The following is a 12,860-nucleotide window of genomic DNA, read 5'->3' as shown; positions in this document are numbered from 1 at the left end:
CTAAAGAAGCTTTACATTTACGTTTTCATTTCTGTAATGTAGGTAACAAAAGCTAACCCTTAAAATGGCAAGAGCATAAAGAGACATCAGAAAATGTATTTATTGCTCTTATAAGGACACAAACAATACAATTTCATGATTTTTTTTATTTGTTTTAATACAAGACTTTTTTTATTTTAATAGTTCTATCCCCCAGGATATGTCGCCACTTTGGGGGTATAAATTAATTGAAAAAAGAATGCTTGATTGGTAACGCGTGCTACAACATTTTAGATACATTTTTAAACCATTTATTCTCTCAAAACTTAAACTAAACATTATCTGTAAAATTATGTTTAACAATAATTATAATGCCTATTTATCATTGCCTATCATATTTCACCAAAAGCCTGTTGTTGTAATATTTTACATTTACATTAACATGAAAAAAGTATTAAAATAATTTAATATTTTTAACATAACAAATATGTATGAATAATCAAGTAAACCAAGTTCAATAAATATTTATCTTGCATTTACTTAAAAATAATTCATTATTTTTGAGCAAAAAAGGCTTTACTTGATTAAAAAAAAAAAAAAAAAAAAACAGGAGCTATCAGAGGCCAGAATGCATGAAGTAGATTGAGGAAAACAAGTTTTTCAGCAAAGGTTCGGTAGGCTACATAGGCTAATATATTAATAAATAGGCATTTTAATTATTGTTCAACAGAATTTTACAAATAATGTTTAGTTTAAGAGAGAATAAATGGCTTAAACATTTGACTAAAATGTTGTAATACGCATTGACAATCAAGCATTCTTTTTTCAATGAATTTATACCCCCAAAGGGGCGACATATCCCGGGGGATACAAATATTTATAGACAGATTATGAAAAATGTAAAAGTTAAATTAATAAAATTTCAACGTTTAACAATAACTTTAGTCCCCTCCAAATATTGTTAATATGTGAAACATATCAACTTTTATCTGAAGGTGAGTAGATTTCCAACTACAGGTGGTCATTTTGTTTTTAAATGCTGCCCGTGAGCTAAACAAAGAATGTATGAACACACAGCACTAGATAAATACAGACAGGTGTGTTGGAGCAGAGTTGGATCTGAACTCTAAGGCAGTATTCAAATGGGTTATTTTGTTTACACAGAGGAAATGGTGGTTTGCATTAAATGGAAATTTGATTATTTATTTTCCCTAACCAACTTCCTTAAAACAGTGGTTCAATGGTGCATTCATGAGATTCTGACTTAAAACCATCCTTGTAGAACTAATCAACTTGAAAATTCAGAATCCTCTGAGAAAGCAGGCTTCAGCATGATACAAAAGGATCATAAGGCCACATAACATGTACAAAAACATCCCATGAGTCTGAACTCGGATTTGACAGCAGACTTTATAAGTACATCTGTTCCTTCTGTAGATGTAACAGCAATTAACCAGCTGACAGCTTCCAGTACAGAGAAGTTGATGTACTGAATCTATGCAGAATTCATGTTGCAAAAAGTAACAATGTAAAAAGTTTTTAAAAGTAACTGGGCTAGTGAAAATGAGCCGTTCCTTAAATGATATTGTACGTTGTTTGTATCACATTTTGAAGACATCAAATGCCATTTAATAGTATTATTTTCCTGTTTTTTTGTTTTGTTTTTTAAACAGGAGTGTGTTTGCAGTTGCCGTTGCCTTTTATGAACCATATAGAATTAAATTAATTTTAATTTAATGACTAACTTAATTTCTAATAACATTTACAGATGTACAGTCTGTATTAAGCAAAACAAGTCTTATTAAATAGTTCCCTAATCCCTCCATGTGTGAAACAGGTGTTGACATGAAATACCCAAAAGAGCTCAAATTCCAAAACCAAAACAGCATCTGAATTCTGTCCCTTGATTCGGTAAGTCAGACAAACGTTTATTTATCTCTTCATTTATTAGATAAGCATGATGGAAGGGAAGACCAGGGATGGTTGTGACACTAGTTGCTTTAAGTATTTTTTCACCATTTATCTCAAATTTTGATGTAATGTTCCCACATTTGTCTGTAACAAATTAAAGTTTGTGAATGTTATTGTCAAGTACAACTGTCCCCGACCCAAATATTTAACAACCAGAAACACATTTCAATAGGTCACATAGTTTGTTATTATCTGTCCTTTTGACCATTTTAACAATTACACCTTTTCAAGACTTGCATAAAGTTTGAGGACATTTGTTATTCCCTAAGTAATATTCAGTGTTTTTCTTTTTGTAAAATAAGGCATTTTTACCAAATATCTTGGAATATCTTGATAAAGTGTTTAGTAAAGTAATTTTGTTTAATGTATTTCCATTTTTTAAATGTTTTCCCATTTGTGACAGTGAGAAATAGACAGTTGCTACTACAATTTTTGGTAAACTAACGCCTGGTTTGTGGTTTCACAGACAGTGCTTAGATTAAGCCAGGATTAGGCCTTAGTTTAATTAGGACTTCTAAGTAGATTTTATAATCATGCCTTAGAAAAATACATTACTGCTGTGCACCTTGAGACAAAACAATGGCACTGACTTTTTAAGATATGTCAGTGCAAGTTGCTTTCATTTGAAACAGCTCAAACATGCATTTTAGTCTTTTTTTTTTATTGGCTCCACTTATAATATTTGACTGAGCTAATGATAGCAGCCTGTTGCTGCCAACTGAAATATTTTGGGGCGTGTTTACACTAGGCAGGTTTGGTTGAATTAAAATGAACACTGGTGCGATTACTTTGTCACCTTTTCAGGGGTCTCGGCTTGCTTCCAAATGAAATTTATTGTAGTTTGACTGATATATAAACGCAACACAGACTAAAGTCATCTAAACAAACCAAAAACACGACGCGATGTCATGTCACAAGACGCGACCCTAAAAAGGAAAAATTCTCAGGCATATATAGTTCCCATTCAGTCAGTCACATTTTATGTTATGTTGATACTGACGTATTGGGGTCTCTCCTGGGAGCCCAATCACCTCTAAGTGGTAACAAAATGAGCCAATGAACATTAGCCAGTGAAATTTGCATGCCGAGTCACACCTACCCGGACATATATACCCGGGTATAAATAGGACCGGCATTACTCACTTCATTCATATTTTGCTTCGGAGCCGAGTGGTTTCACAGCAATCACTCTTTCCAATTCACCTCTACTAAAGAGTAAATTTCTAAAAGCAAAGAGCATTTAACAACAATTTTAATTGATATCAGGAGAACACTACGAAAACAGCAATTTTAATTGCTACTTTGCCTGCAGCTCAGAAAACATGGAAGGCACCTTTTACTGCCCGAAGCTGTTCTTCTGCCTCCTCCACTAGACCCTTAATGGCATGGCCGGCAAAGGTTATGTGGACATTATACAGGTGAAGCGTGCAATTGTGGTGCACTTGTGCCACAAAGTGGCCAAGGTGGGTAAGACGACAGCAGCCCTGGCTGCTATGGCTTACACCGCCAGGGGAGAGCTGTCTCCGCCCTGCATGCCATGGCCATCCTACAGATCCAACAGGCAAAAGCTCTCAAGGAGCTGCACAAGGGTACCCTCCGGGCGCCAAAAGACGTGGCGCAGGCCCTCAGCCAGACAATGTCTACTCTGGTGGAGTACCCAGTACGGCCCAGAGGTCTCACATTCTCTGCTTCCTCACTCTCAGCCACACCCTCAATCATGACTGGCAGGGAGTCCGTGTTTCGAGGACGCACCGCCTCCTCACGCCTCCAGCTCTCATGCAGTTGACTATAATGAATTGTGGAGACTTTGAAAAAATGTTTTGCTTCAAGCACTCCTCCCCAATTGAAGTTGGCGCTTTTTTACATGATGGGAAATGTCTTGGAAGTCATCAATCATGATTAAAACAGGAAGTCGTGTAGGTTTCTCTTTTGTCTTATGTGTTAGTAGCTTCACAACCGGTTCGGCTACGGTAGAATAATCATCAGTTGTTTCCTTCAGCACTGCACAACGAAATTTATCTTTGAGAGTCCATAAGACATGCATGGCTAACGTAGTGCCACCGCAGCCTGGAAGATGAAAGATGTTGAAAAACTCACAAGCTCTCTTTCGGCTGCGTATGTCTGGAATAATAGTGTTGACTATAGTCAAACATGTCACGTTTAAAAAAAAAAAAAAATTTTAACAATGTTTTTTATTGATTTTCCAATAAAACAAACAATAACCAAATAACAAAAATTATATCACCAAAAGGAAAATAATTAAAGCAGTAATTAAAATAAAACAGAACAGAACAAAAATATGTCACACTCAAAACATTAATACATGCACCCTCTTATTTCTTAAGGAAATCAATTAAAGGTGCCCACATCTCTTAAAATTGCTGTGCTTTACCCCTTGTAATGTACGTTAACTGCCGTACCATGAGTCCAGCAGGCGTAATGATATGACGCAGCGCCTGAAAATAGGTCTAATAGGTTAGACAAACTTAGTCCCGGTCACGTTGGAAGTTACCGAGCTGGGGACTATTTTCAGGCACTGCATCATCATTACGCCTGCTGGACTCATGGTACGGCAGCAAAGTTTCTTGATTATTACGCAGGAATGAGAGTATAGTTCCTAGCCATATCAGCCTAGAAAATCGCAACTTTTCATTTAATGTCGGTCTTAGTACACGATGTAACTACAGAAGGGTCAAGTTTTAAATAGGAAAAATATCGAAACTCTTTGGTCATTTTTTTGAGAGAGATGCTAATGGTCCTGTCCGATTCAATGATCTATGCTAAGCTATGCTAAAAGTGGTAATGCCAGACCCGGAGATCGGCTGAATGGATTCGAAAACGGTAAAACTCAACTGTTTAACTCTGGGGGAGTTGTAAAATGAGCCTATTTCCAAAAAAAGTGGAGTATCCCTTTAAAACCGCCGTCTGCCCTGCCCGGAGTGAACTGTGCATTACTCCAAATAGGAGAGAACTGAGAAATAGGTGGTGTATCACCAATATGTTTGTGAGCTTTGAACCATATATCAATGGTATTCTTTAGGAAAGGATTTGTTGTTTGTTTTTTTAAGGTCTTTGGATCTGATGAATATAAGTATAATCTTAATGGGAGCTTAGATATTGTTTGCTCAATAGAAACCCAGGCTGGAGGAGACCGTGTGAGGAAGTAAAACATAGCGCATCGAAGCTGAGCGGCCCAGTAGTACCACTGTAAACTCGGCATCTGTAAACCCCCCCTGTCATATGGAAGATACAGTAGTCTAAGCCTAAGTCTAGATTTTCTATTGTTCCAGATAAACCTACTAAGAATCTTGTTAATTTCCTTAAAAACATTTTTTGGCAGTGGCAGTGGGAGTGACTGAAACAGGTATAAAAATTTCGACAGAGTTACCATCTTAATCAAATTAATTCGGCCAATCATTGATATGGGCATTGTTGTCCATTTTTCAATTGATTCACGTACTTCACCCATTAGCGGATCATAATTTGCTTTAACAATTTGATTAATTTGGGGGGTAATCTTAGCTCCAAGATATGTAAATCCTTCTCTTGCATTAAAATAAATGGCGATCTTATGACTGGGTTACTCCTTTCCTCCTTGTTTAGGAAGAGTATGGAAGATTTTGTGTCATTAATATTATATCCCGAAAACTTACCAAACCTATTAATTAATTGTAATATTGCTGGTATGCTAGTTGATAATTTGGACAAAAAAAGTATCACATCATCTGCGTATAGCGATATTCTATGTTCTTGGTCTCCAATAGTAATTCCTGACAGATTTGCTTCATTTCGAATAGATATGGCTAGCGGCTCAATGGCCAGAACAAACAATAATGGGGACAGAGGGCAGCCCTGACGGGTTGATCTTTCTAGGGTTATTTGGCTTGATAAATTGTTATTAGTCCTTACACATGCCACAGGGCCAGTGTATAGTAACTGTATCCATTTTAAAAACTTTCCCCCAATTCCATATCTCGGCAATACATTGAACAAATAGGGCCACTCTATTCTATCAAATGCCTGTCTTGCATCTAAAGACAATAGTGCATTGTCTCTGGCATTATTATTACTGTGAATTATATTAAGGACTCGTCTAATGTTATGAAAGCCCTGACGGCTCCTTACAAATCCATTCTGATCATTATGCACTAAAAAAGGGACATATGGGTCTAGTCTTTTAGCAAGAACTTTACATCATATTTTTGTGTCCACTCCCATGAGACTAATTGGCCTGTATGATGAGCAATCAGTTGATGCTTTACCAGGTTTTAAAATAAGAGTTATTGTAGCAAGTCTTAAAGTTGGAGGTAGGTTACCAATATCAAATGATTCATTAACCCTTTCGCACGTACGATCACACCGGTGTGATCAGTCTAGGCTGGTCCCTGGAGCGTACGATCACACCGGTGTGATTAGAACGGTCAGTGCATGACGTGATCAACTGCTAAATTCAAATGGGCTTTCGCGCGTTGGCTGGCGCTGAGCCAGAGACAGGTGCGCTCAGAGCTGTCATATATCACAACTTTTCAGTGTTTTCAACCACATAATGTTTATTTTAGGTTTCAGACATATAAGTACTAAAAAAACAATACATTTAGAGTTTATAAAATACACACTGATGTCAAAGGAAGAGGCAATAATAATCCTTTCCATTATAATTAGTTTTATTCATCAGATACACATTGTGTGAGTAACTTTAAAGTTTACACTATTCTTCTCCCAGTTCACCTGCCACTTACTTTTATGTATTTCGGGAGAAGTGGATGAATTCACGTGTTGTAAACAGTGGCGTATCCAGGACATTTTTACTGGGGTGGCCAAGATGGGACACAAAACTAGAGTGGGGTGGCCATATATACTATAAAGTAATGTTATGTAAACCTTTAAACTCTTATGAACAATAGAGGATTTTAATAATAGTAACAAAGTGCAAACTTTATTTTTAAATAATGGTACTATTTCATAAAATGTAAGATACAGTCACAGGCCTATTTAGGAAATGTGTTTACTATAGTCTGTTATTAATTGCCATAGTGGGGGATATGACTCATTGGCCATTAACTTGTCCGAAAATGCATTTGTGTTTATCTGCAAAAAGGTTTACATACACTAGATTGCAGCCTAGGCTACTGTTAATGTAAATATAATGTTAGTGGTTTGTTTTTAAAGTCTACATTAGAGACCTGCGCGGGACGGATTTCTCACTTAATAATTCCTAAAAAGCTGACATCTCAGTTCATCGCCATCTCACAAATCTCTGTTATTATCAATGAAACTGGCTGCAGAATTAATCTTTCATATTATCTACACTTTGTTTGATATAATAGATGATTTGCCAGTATGCAGAATTCAGCACTGAACAAAAAGTCCATTTTGAGTGGTGAGGGAATTCTATCTTAATTGCATCTGATTGGCCATTGCGTTCAAGAAATCAACACATATGTCTGTGATTGGTTACATTGTTCAACGCTGCAAACATGTTATAAATAGAGACTCTGGCCTGTAAATCGTTTCTATTTTGTTTTAGTTGTTCTTGTTGCTTTTGTGCAACAGATGAATGACAATTTATTCGTTTTTATTTGTTCAATTTATAGATAATTCTATTTTGCGGGAGTCCCGACTCCCGCGAATCGACACACGAGTGCATTACCGCCCGCGCCCGCACTCGGCCATCAGATCTATATTCCCGTGCCGCACTCTGTTGCGTTGGGTCCCGACCATACCTCTCAATCGACTGATTCCAGCGTTTTTATCGTTGTTGTATTGTTGCAACTGTGTGACCGTCCTCTTGTTTCACGGACCAGCAGCAGCAGGTGCACCGTGCAGCGCGCGTGCTCTTATCTCATGGGTCATCTGACCTGCATGGCCAAACGTCCGCTGAGCAGAAATCAGCTCTCACAGTCTCAGTACGACCGATACTGTGTTAGTTAAAAATGTGAAACTGGCCCTAAATCAGTTGATCAGCTGTCATCACTGATTGACAACATTTCTCGTTTCTTGTGTTGACGAACTTGACCTACCTATCAGATCTGGGGTGGCCACAGGGGTGGCCAATGAGCTTTCAGGGGTGGCCCCGGCCACCCCAGGCCACCCCCTAGAATCGCCATTGGTTGTAAATCCAACAGATCCGATTCTCTGAACTGCGTCTGCGGCACAAACTAAGATGGCGGCGCCCATCGCGAATACAGCTGAACTAACGCGATCGTTATAAATGTGTTCAAACAACAAAATACTTCCACTTGCATATATTTGACAATCGGAATATCAGATGTTTCATGTCATATCTAACAAATTTGTGAATATTTTGAATAAAAAAGGAAAAATGACATAAAAGCAGATCGTCATTCATTCAGCTCTGTTGTTGCTGCGGTGTGTCACGTGACAAGCAATGACGCGTCACCATGGACACCATAAAGTGACACATTCTAAATAACGGTCGCCTTGAAAAACTCACGCTGGGGGGTCAGCCAGAATATTTTAAACTTACGTGTGAAAGGGTTAAACATATTCAAAAGCGGAGTTAACAACTGCTTCTGAAAAGTTTTGTATAATTCTATAGGCAAGCTGTCAGGCCCAGGAACTTTACCTGAATTTACGCTTTTTATGGCTTGCAATAATTCTTGTTCAGTTATATCATTATCCAATTCCTTCCTGACCTCCTCAGTGAGTACTTGAAATTGAAGATGGTCAAGAAAAGCATCTCGATCAACAAAGTCGGCAGAAGATTCTGATCTATACAATGATTGATAAAAGTCTTTGAATGCATTATTAATATATTGTGGATCATTCGTGATCCCACCTGATTGTGTGGTTATGCCATTAATGGCTCTTTCAGATTCTATTTTTTTAATTCTCCATGCTAACAATTTACCAGCCTTTTCCCCCTGATCATAAAAAGCTTGGTTTAGCGACAGTAGACTTTTTGCTGCCTTATCACTTGTAAGCTTGTTGTATTGCGCTCATAGAACTAGTAATTGTTTTTGTTTGCCATAATCCTCATGCTTATTTATGTCTATTTCTAATGATTTTATTTGTTTCTCTAATTTAACCATTTCTGACTTTTGTTCCTTGCTTCTAGTCAGGGGCGTTTCTAGGTTTTAAAAACACCAGGGGCTGAGCCCAAAACATCAGGGGCTGGGTAACAAGATAACATGATTCGATACAGAGAATAATGTATATTTTAGGCCTATATGCAGGGGGGCAGACTGGTTAAAAAATTCAGTCCAGGCACTGTAGCCACACCAGGCCATACTACCACACAGACACACACATTAAAATGTGAGGTAGTTAGGGGGGTTCGGGGGCATGCTCCCCCGAGAAATTTTGTATTTCTCAGACCTACATACAGTATGTGCATTTTAAGGTGTTTGAAGGCCAACATTTTTTGATAACAATAGCTTTAAAAGCATGTCAGTGGGCAGTAGCATAAATTATTTGTCAAGCAGATAACAGATTCTTAAACATGAGAATGAGGATAAATGTTGAAATGAATTATCCACACTATATAATGGAAATGCAAAATGTTTCTGCTTATTGTTGACATTACACAACCACATATTCCAAACAGGAATGGCCTTAAATGAGAAATCTTTCAAGGATTATTTTGCATAGATGTAAACTTTTTAGCATTAAAGATTGGTTTCAGCAACTTGTTTCTTTCTTGAGTTAATCAATGTTTTTGGCACTATTAAATCAGTTCAATTAAATTTCAATTGTTCACTCATAAAGACAGTCACTTGTCACCATTACTGGCCTAATGATGCAAGTTGTGCAGACACAGACAAGCGGAGTGATAGAAACTGTGAAAAGGCTGATGCTGGTGAATTATTCGAACACATTCGAGGACCTTATATATAGGCTACATATCAGAGTTAAATAGGAATACATTGTAATAATGTTAATCAAGCAGACTAAATCACACGACTGCGCAGCAATATTTAAGCACATTATACAAAGGAAATAATACAGATCTAGACAAATTGGGTTGCTTATAGTTAAAAGAATGTCATGAACGATCATTTAGGCTAGATGTAGGCCTATTTTTCACATTTTTGGTCACAAAATATTTAGTCAGTTTTGATGACTTTGCAATATTGATAAAATATTAGAATATTAATAATGAAAATTGAGAAGGGCTACGCCAAAATGTGTAACATTTATGTAGCCTACAAAGGAATACAAAAGCCCCGACATATAGTTTTGACGCAGCTTTAATCTCCCTTTTGGTTATTTTAATACTTAATTGACGACAGAACACGACGTTACATGCTAGTTTATTTTGCGTGATACAGGGCACGCCGCATTTGCGTGACTGAAGAGTGCGCGCCGCGAGCAAACGGCTGGCACGACGTAAGTAAGTTAGTTTTTCTGAGTTTTACTGACATATAGCCTGACAACATCTGGTGTGACTGAAGACTGTGCGGCGGTGCTGACTGCGTTTTTTTTTTTAAACCGGTGCGGTGCGCGCGCCCCCGAAGTTCATCCGTGAGAAACTTGAAACCGGTGCTTGAACTTGAATTCAGGTGACTCATTAACACTCGCGCTACTGGCCACGCCCTGCTCTCACGGCTCGTGGACTCGTGCTGCTTGCCACTTTGCCTAATAATAATTATCAATAAATTGTGAAGCCCCGGATGCCCATGTCTAACGACGCGCCTGCTTCTAGTGCTTGTGAAACTGATAATTTCCCCTCTAATGTAGGCTTTAAACGCTTCCCATCTAATTGATGCATTAGTTTGATCAGTATTAATTTCAAAATAAATGTCAATCTTCTTTTCAACATATTTAACAAACTCTGGATTTTGGAGCCACCTGCAGATGCCAGTTAGTGGGAGATATTTTTAGCTTGTCAAAAAATATAGATAAGGAAATGGGCGAATGGTCACTTATAACTATACAATCATACCAACAGTTTTTGATTTTTGATACCAATTCTTGAGATACTAAAAAATAATCAATATGTGATCTAGATTTATGTATCCCTGAATAACAGGAGTATTCCAATTTACCTGGGTTAAGTTTCCTCCATATCTCTGTCAAATTCAAGTCAGTCATACACTCACCTAAAGGATTATTAGGAATCCCCCTTTCGCCTTCAGAACTGCCTTAATTCTACGTGGCATTGATTCAACAAGGTGCTGAAAGCATTCTTTAGAAATGTTGGCCCATATTGATAGGATAGCATCTTGCAGTTGATGGAGATTTGTGGGATGCACATCCAGGGCACGAAGCTCCCGTTCCACCACATCCCAAAGATGCTCTATTGGGTTGAGATCTGGTGACTGTGGGGGCCATTTTAGTACAGTGAACTCATTGTCATGTTCAAGAAACCAATTTGAAATGATTCGAGCTTTGTGACATGGTGCATTATCCTGCTGGAAGTAGCCATCAGAGGATGGGTACATGGTGGTCATAAAGGGATGGACATGGTCAGAAACAATGCTCAGGTAGGCCGTGGCATTTAAACGATGCCCAATTGGCACTAAGGGGCCTAAAGTGTGCCAAGAAAACATCCCCCACACCATTACACCACCACCACCAGCCTGCACAGTGGTAACAAGGCATGATGGATCCATGTTCTCATTCTGTTTACGCCAAATTCTGACTCTACCATCTGAATGTCTCAACAGAATTCGAGACTCATCAGACCAGGCAACATTTTTCCAGTCTTCAACTGTCCAATTTTGGTGAGCTTGTGCAAATTGTAGCCTCTTTTTCCTATTTGTAGTGGAGATGAGTGGTACCCGGTGGGGTCTTCTGCTGTTGTAGCCCATCCGCCTCAAGGTTGTGCGTGTTGTGGCTTCACAAATGCTTTGCTGCATACCTCGGTTGTAACGAGTGGTTATTTCAGTCAAAGTTGCTCTTCTATCAGCTTGAATCAGTCGGCCCATTCTCCTCTGACCTCTAGCATCAACAAGGCATTTTCGCCCACAGGACTGCCGCATACTGGATGTTTTTCCCTTTTCACACCATTCTTTGTAAACCCTAGAAATGGTTGTGCGTGAAAATCCCAGTAACTGAGCAGATTGTGAAATACTCAGACCGGCCCGTCTGGCACCAACAACCATGCCACGCTCAAAATTGCTTAAATCACCTTTCTTTCCCATTCTGACATTCAGTTTGGAGTTCAGGAGATTGTCTTGACCAGGACCACACCCCTAAATGCATTGAAGCAACTGCCATGTGATTGGTTGATTAGATAATTGCATTAATGAGAAATTGTACAGGTGTTCCTAATAATCCTTTAGGTGAGTGTATATTGTATTATGGTTTTCCTAGATTGAGATTTTTGGGGATCGGATTTTGTTGATCGATCTACCAGAGGGTCCAAAGTACAATTAAAGTCCCCACCTATTATGTTTAGGCCGTGTAAAGACGATAAAGTTAAAAAGACATTTTCAAAAAATGTGGGTTTGTCTTCATTAGGTCCGTAGATGCTAGCCAGATTTAATGCAATAGAAAGTATATTACCCTGAGCAATAACAAACCTTCCTTGAGGGTCTTGAACAAAAGGAATTGTCTTATGGATAAGAATTAGAACGCCTCGAGCATAATTATTATACGTTGCGTGTACAACTTGACCAGGCCATCTTCATCGTACATGTTTAATTTCAGAAATTGTAAGATGGGCTTCCTGAAGAAAAACTATTTTAGAATGCGAGTTTTTAAGCCTGTTCATAACTTGTTTCAATTTAGTTAACTTATTGAGTCCCCGGACATTCCAACTTGTAAATCTCAAATCAGACAATTTAGAATTTTCCATAATGCTTTAAGAACATAATAAATATCCATATTGAGTGTGACATAAACAAGTAAAAAAAATAAAAAAAATGAACCAATCAGAACAAGTCCCCTTAATCCTTGAGATCCCATTCCCTTCCCTTACTTAAACAACCTATGTAAGGGCAGTG

General features: G+C 38.1%; 1 long non-coding RNA gene across 1 annotated transcript in view; it reads left to right on the top strand.

The window, feature by feature from the left end:
* LOC309478300 overlaps window positions 1–12,860 on the top strand; it is a 175,395-nt gene that overhangs the window by 122,404 nt on the left and 40,131 nt on the right. The gene's annotated exons all lie outside the window — the stretch shown is intronic.

The sequence above is a fragment of the Leuciscus leuciscus genome (assembly GCF_965113295.1).
Source record: "Leuciscus leuciscus genome assembly, chromosome: 1".
In the NCBI taxonomy this organism is placed as follows: Eukaryota; Metazoa; Chordata; class Actinopteri; order Cypriniformes; family Leuciscidae; genus Leuciscus; species Leuciscus leuciscus.
The sequence above is the reverse complement of the archived record's forward strand: the minus strand, read 5'-3'. Positions and strand labels throughout refer to the sequence as shown.